General features: G+C 40.6%; 1 protein-coding gene across 1 annotated transcript in view; it reads right to left on the bottom strand.

Annotated features, from left to right (window-relative positions):
• frmpd3 (FERM and PDZ domain containing 3) overlaps nt 1-6,062 on the bottom strand; it is an 86,200-nt gene extending 80,138 nt beyond the window's left edge. Inside the window, exons 1-3 of the mRNA XM_061927559.2 lie at nt 6,022-6,062; nt 5,872-5,933; nt 5,457-5,502 (exon numbers count right to left, since the gene is read on the bottom strand). The gene's annotated coding sequence lies outside the window, so the exon portion shown is untranslated. The remainder of the gene's footprint in view (nt 1-5,456; nt 5,503-5,871; nt 5,934-6,021) is intronic.
• Between the last annotated feature and the right edge of the window lie 659 nt (nt 6,063-6,721).

Here is a 6,721-nt window from a genome sequence, read left to right as displayed (position 1 = left end):
CTGCCGATGAGCGGGTCTATTCAGGTCTTTTTTCATACAAAAGGCGCACCAGATTATAAGGCGCATTAAAGGGGTCACATTATGATTTTTTTCTAAATGGAAAACACTTCCTTGTGGTCTACATAACATGTAATGGTGGTTCTTTGGTCAAAATGGTGCATAGATTATGTTTTACAGATCATCTTCAAGCTGTGCCATTTTGTGGGCGGTCTTATTTACCTTCGGCAGCGTCTTCTCCCCGTCATCTTTGTTGTAGCGGTGTAGCGTGCAAGGACGGGAGTGGAAGAAGTGTCAAAAGATGGAGCTAACTGTTTTAATGACATTCAGACTTTACTTCAATCAATAATGGAGCAGCATCTCCTCATCCGTGGCTCACTAGTGCAATAACGCCGGAAACGTGTCCCGTGAAAAACCGTCCGACCGGAACTCTCTCATAACTAAATTTCCTTGGTTAAATAATGTAAACTCACTACACCGGTAGTTTTTAGCGCTTTCATAGCGAGATATAAGTGAGAACTTTACACTACTTTATATTAAAAATGGCAACAGCAGAGGATGAATGTCCCATAACAAGAAGATAGGGAAAAAGAAAAAGCTTATCGACTATGGTATCGGCACGGACTACTAGAGATGCGCGGATAGGCAATTATTTCATCCGCAACCGCATCACAAAAGTCGTCAACCATCCGCCATCCACCCGAACTAACATTTAATCAAAACCGCACCCGCCCGTTGTTATATATCTAATATAGACGATGCAAGGCATTAGTGAGGTTATAAAGCTTTTGCCTGTTAAAGAAAGGAGACTGATCCAATCCAGCAGAGACATTCAATGCGTGCCACGCTGTCACGGCCCAGACGCACACCAGTGCGCAATCATCTGGGAGTCGCGCTGAGCGCACCTCCAAGCGCACTCGCGCCGCTCAAACTGCTGCAGGCAGCTGCGTTCTATCTTGTTTTAACATCCTGTGGCACTCTTCTGGGATCACGGCGGACGAAACTGCTCATGCTCAGGGTGTTTGTGGAGGTTCGGGGTTTTGCACAAATGTGATGCACCATGTTAGATGTCCCGGTTTTGTGACTGTCGTAGACATAAACAGCGTCGCAGCTCTTGCAAATCACGTAGCCAGCATTACTATCATCCTGATTTACAACCTCATAAAAGTCCACGCTGAACTTTTTTGGCCTTTTTTCCCCCTGGTCTTTAGTATTCCCTTTTTTAGTTTGTCGCGTACCACGTTTGCTGCCGGCGTTGCCATCTCTTTTTTTTTTCTTCTTCTGTTTTGGCATGCTGCAGGTGCCTGCTCGTTTTTTGTATGTGGGTAACAACATTTAACTATGTATATATATTTCCGAATTGGTTTACCTGCCACCCGCCTGAATCTATTTCAAATCTAATTTTTTTTTATTTCAACCGCCCGACCCGCGGATAATCCGCGGACTCCGCGGTTGTGTCCACAAACCGCGCATCTCTACGGACTACAGTGTCAGATGTGCGCAAATATTCAGGACTTATGCAGATCTCAAATACACATCAGCAAGTACCAGAAGGTAAGAAAAGTTGCTTTTGCATAATATTGTGAAAAAAAACGCCCGATAATATGTCTGCTAATGGGTGCCATTTTGCGGTCCTTATAAACACACCATAGTAATACTTGTATCTATGACTTCGGTAGCTGTAATGGACCGACAATCCATCAAGCAATGCGGCTCTCAAAGTCGTACTAAAACATTTTGACAGATTTTTCGAGTGCCGTGTGTAATGTTCTTTATTTTCAATGGAACATTTAAAGTGTTGTTTACTCGAGTCACATTGCAGTCTACACGTATCTCTTATGTGTGACTGCCATCTACTGGTCACACTTATCATTACACCATGTACCAAATAAAATTGCTTCGAGGTCGGTAAGCACAACCTGAATTATTCTGTACATTAGGCGGACCGGGTTATAAGGCCCACTGTCGAGTTTTGATAAAATGAAAGGATTTTAAGTGCGCCTTATAGTCCCGAAAAATACGGTACATGCCTTCGGTGTGCTAATAATAGATTCTGTTGCATAGATTGAGCTTCTTAATAGCCCAGAGAAACTGGTACAGATTATATTTGTGTGCTCGGTTTCTCAACATAGCAAAACCCTACAGGCTGGAGTAAGGTTGTTCAGTATACTGGTACTAGTATAGTACCGCGATACTAATGAATCATATTCGGTACTATACCGCCTCTGAAAAGTAACGGTCCACCGCTAGCTAGCGGCTAACATCCAGCCGCAGTCGGAAGTGTTTTAGCTACTTCTAAATCACTAATCTTCGCCTCCATGGCAACAAATAAAGTACATTTCTTACAAGTATCATCCCTGCAGCTCACCGGCGTCACAATATAAACAAACACCATTGGTGGATCTACACTTAACATCCACTGTAATGATACCAAGTACAGTAGCGTATCTAGTCTATACTACTATGAATATGTCGATATTTTTTGGCATCACATCTTCTGTCGTTTAAAAAAAATATATATAATATGTTTATAAACTCAGGAAATATGTCCCTGGACACATTATGAATATTTGAATGTATGATCCTGTAACGACTTGGTATCGGATTGATACCCAAATTTGTGGTATCATCCAAAACTAATGTAAAGTATCCAAACAACAGAATAATAAGTGATTATTACATTTGAACAGAAGTGTAGATAGAACATGTTAAAAGATATAGTAAGCAGATATTAACAGTAAATGAACAAGTAGATTAATAATTCATTTTCTACCACTTGTCCTTAATAATTTTGACAAAATAATAAAATGGAAAATGACACAACATGTTACTGCATACGTCAGCAGACTAATTAAGAGCCTTTGTTTGTTTACATACTACTAAAAGACAAGTTGTCTTGTATGTTCACTATTTTGTTTAAGGACAAACTTGCAAAAGGAAACATATGTTTAATGTACCGTATTTTTCGGACTATAAGTCGCAGTTTCTTTCATAGTTTGGCCGGGGGTGCGACTTATACTCAGGAGCGACTTATGTGTGAAATTATTAACACATTATCGTAAAATATCAAATAATATTATTTAGCTCATTCACGTAAGAGACTAGACGTATAAGATTTCATGGGATTTAGCGATTAGGAGTGACAGATTGTTTGGTAAACGTATAGCATGTTCTATATGTTATAGTTATTTGAATGACTCTTACCATAATATGTTACGTTAACATACCAGTTGGTTATTTATGCCTCATATAACGTACACTTATTCAGCCTGTTGTTCACTATTCTTTATTTATTTTAAATTGCCTTTCAAATGTCTATTCTTGGTGTTGGCTTTTATCAAATACATTTCCCCCAAAAATGCGACTTATATTCCAGTGTGACTTATATATGTTTTTTTCCTTCTTTATTATGCATTTTCGGCCAGTGCAATTTATACTCCGGAGCGATTTTTAATCCGGAAAATATGGTACCATAAGATTTTTTGTTAAAATAAAGCCAATAATGCCATTTTGTTGTGGTCCCCTTTATTCAGAAAAGTACCGAAAAGTATCGAAACAATTTTGGTACCGGTATCAAAATATTGGTATTGGGAGAACACTAGGCTGGAGCATATTTTGCAAATAAATGAGTGTCTCCATGGCGACAGCCACGCAAAATCCTCATTCAAATAAGGCGGTCTGCACTTGTTATCAATTGTACACGCAGTCTTAGTAGATCACCTGCAACACGCCCACTAATAGTACACACAGTTTTAATAGTTTGCACAGGCTGTATTTACAAACCTTGTTTCCATATGAGTTGGGTAATTGTATTGGATGTAAATATAAGCGGAATACAATGATTTGCAAATCATTTTCAACCCATATTCAGTTGAATATGCTACAAAGACAACATATTTGATGTTCAAACTCATAAACATTTTTTTTTTTGCAAATAATCATTAACTTTAGAATTTGATGCCAGCAACACGTGACAAAGAAGTTGGGAAAGGTGGCAATAAATACTGATAAAGTTGAGGAATGCTCATCAAACACTTATTTGGAACATCCCACAGGTGTGCAGGCTAATTGGGAACAGGTGGGTGCCATGATTGGGTATAAAAACAGCTTCCCAAAAAATGCTCAGTCTTTCACAAGAAAGGATGGGGTGAGGTACACCCCTTTGTCCACAACTGCGTGAGCAAATAGTCAAACAGTTTAAGAACAACGTTTCTCAAAGTGCAATTGCAAGAAATTTAGAGATTTCAACATCTACGGTCCATAATATCATCAAAAGGTTCAGAGAATCTGGAGAAATCACTCCACGTAAGCGGCATGGCCGGAAACCAACATTGAATGACCGTGACCTTCGATCCCCCAGACGGCACTGTATCAAAAACCGACATCAATCTCTAAAGGATATCACCACATGGGCTCAGGAACACTTCAGAAAACCACTGTCACTAAATACAGTTGGTCGCTACATCTGTAAGTGCAAGTTAAAGCTCTACTATGCAAAGCGAAAGCCATTTATCAACAACATCCAGAAACGCCGCCGGCTTCTCTGGGCCCGAGATCATCTAAGATGGACTCATGCAAAGTGGAAAAGTGTTCTGTGGTCTGACGAGTCCACATTTCAAATTGTTTTTGGAAATATTCAACATCGTGTCATCCGGACCAAAGGGGAAGCGAACCATCCAGACTGTTATCGACGCAAAGTTGAAAAGCCAGCATCTGTGATGGTATGGGGGTGCATTTGTGCCCAAGGCATGGGTAACTTACACATCTGTGAAGGAACATTAATGCTGAAAGGTACATACAGGTTTTGGAGCAACATATGCTGCCATCTAAGCGCCGTATTTTTCAAGACAATGCCAAGCCACATTCAGCACGTGTTACAACAGCATGGCTTCGTAAAAAAATAGTGCGGGTACTTTTCTGGCCCGCCTGCAGTCCAGACCTGTCCCCCATCGAAAATGTGTGGCGCATTATGAAGCGTAAAATACGACAGCGAGGACCCCGGACTGTTGAACGACTGAAGTTCTACATAAAACAAAAATGGGAAAGAATTCCACTTTCAAAGCTTCAACAATTAGATTCCTCAGTTCCCAATCGTTTATTGAGTGTTGTTAAAAGAAAAGGTGGTGTAACACAGTGGTGAACATGCCCTTTCCCAACTACTTTGGCACGTGTTGCAGCCATGAAATTCTAAGTTAATTATTATTTGCAAAAAAAAAAAAAAGTTTATGAGTTTGAACATCAAATATCTTGTCTTTGTAGTGCATTCAATTGAATATGGGTTGAAAATGCTTTGCAAATCATTGTATTCCGTTTATATTTACATCTAACACAATTTCCCAACTCATATGGAAACGGGGTTTGTAGGATCTTAGTAAATCAGGCCCTATGTTTCCTTCTTTCTGATGGACAATGACTGTTAATGACTGCATAAAGAGCCAGCGAGGGGAACTTGCACGTACCTGATGCGGCTGCAGCACAGTGAGAACAATAGAGTCTTTGCAGCGTCTAAGGGAAGACAAGAGAGAGTGGAGTGGGTTAGGTAACGCCGTGTGCAGCAGCAGTGTTCTGAGAGCTCCACCACTTTCTATCTGCCATTTCCTCTCTGTCCTTCAGCGGTGAAAGGACTGACTCATCCACCGTTTTTTCTGCTCATGCGGTCATGTATCACTTGCGGTAAGAAACAGTGTGTTCCTTTTTATAGCCATTTCCTTTTTACCTGCGTTCCCTTTGCTCGTCACTATTACTTGATCACAGCTTGTCCCCCTGGCTCCTAAGATGCACCCTAGTTCTCCCTCCATTCTTCCCTCCCTCCTGGGACAGTAAAGGATGCTACCTTACAAGGTCTATGACTCTCTCTCGGGGCGCGTCGCTCACCGTCTCCTCGTTAATGGCCAAGATCTGATCTCCGGGGAGAAGCTTACCAAAGGAGGGTCCGTCTGCACGCAACACAAACCCAGCATACAAATTCAGACACTGCAATGCACTCTTTTTGTAGCTTCTTTTCTCTCATACGCACACACTAACCGGCAGAGACTGAGCGTACAATGACGGGCCTTTGGCTGCCTGCGATGAAGCCGAAGCCTTGAGTAGGGTGTCGCTGGATGGTGACCTGTCGAGCTGTGGCAGGACTTAGGGTAACGCTGTCCATACCATCTTGGACCTCCTCTAACATCGCAGAGCTGCACACAAAAAACACATTTACAAGTGGAAAAAATGGCATTTTGCATCTCCTGCACGGCAATGTTGGTCTTGTTAAAGGGGAACATTATCACCAGACCTATGTAAGCGTCAACATATACCTTGATGTTGCAGAAAAAAGACTGTCTTCCTCTGATGGATTTATTACAATCTTTGGCAAGCTAGGTAATGTTTGCTGTGGTCTGGAACAACATGGCACACAAACAACTATCTGAAATGCAGCCAATATCACATACAGATAATGTGTCATGAGCAGAGGTGGGTAGAGTAGCCAGAAATTGTACTCAAGTAAGAGTACTGTTACTTTAGAGATTTATTACTCAAGTAAAAGTAAGGAGTAGTCACCCAAATATTTACTTGAGTAAAAGTAAAAAGTATGTTGTGAAAAAACTACTCAAGTACTGAGTAACTGATGAGTAACATATACACACACAATATATATATATATATAAATATATATATATACACACACACACATAAATATACACACATATATATATATATACACACATATACATATATATAT

This window comes from Nerophis lumbriciformis, linkage group LG35, assembly GCF_033978685.3.
Source record: "Nerophis lumbriciformis linkage group LG35, RoL_Nlum_v2.1, whole genome shotgun sequence".
NCBI classification, from domain to species: domain Eukaryota; kingdom Metazoa; phylum Chordata; class Actinopteri; order Syngnathiformes; family Syngnathidae; genus Nerophis; species Nerophis lumbriciformis.
The sequence above is the reverse complement of the archived record's forward strand: the minus strand, read 5'-3'. Positions and strand labels throughout refer to the sequence as shown.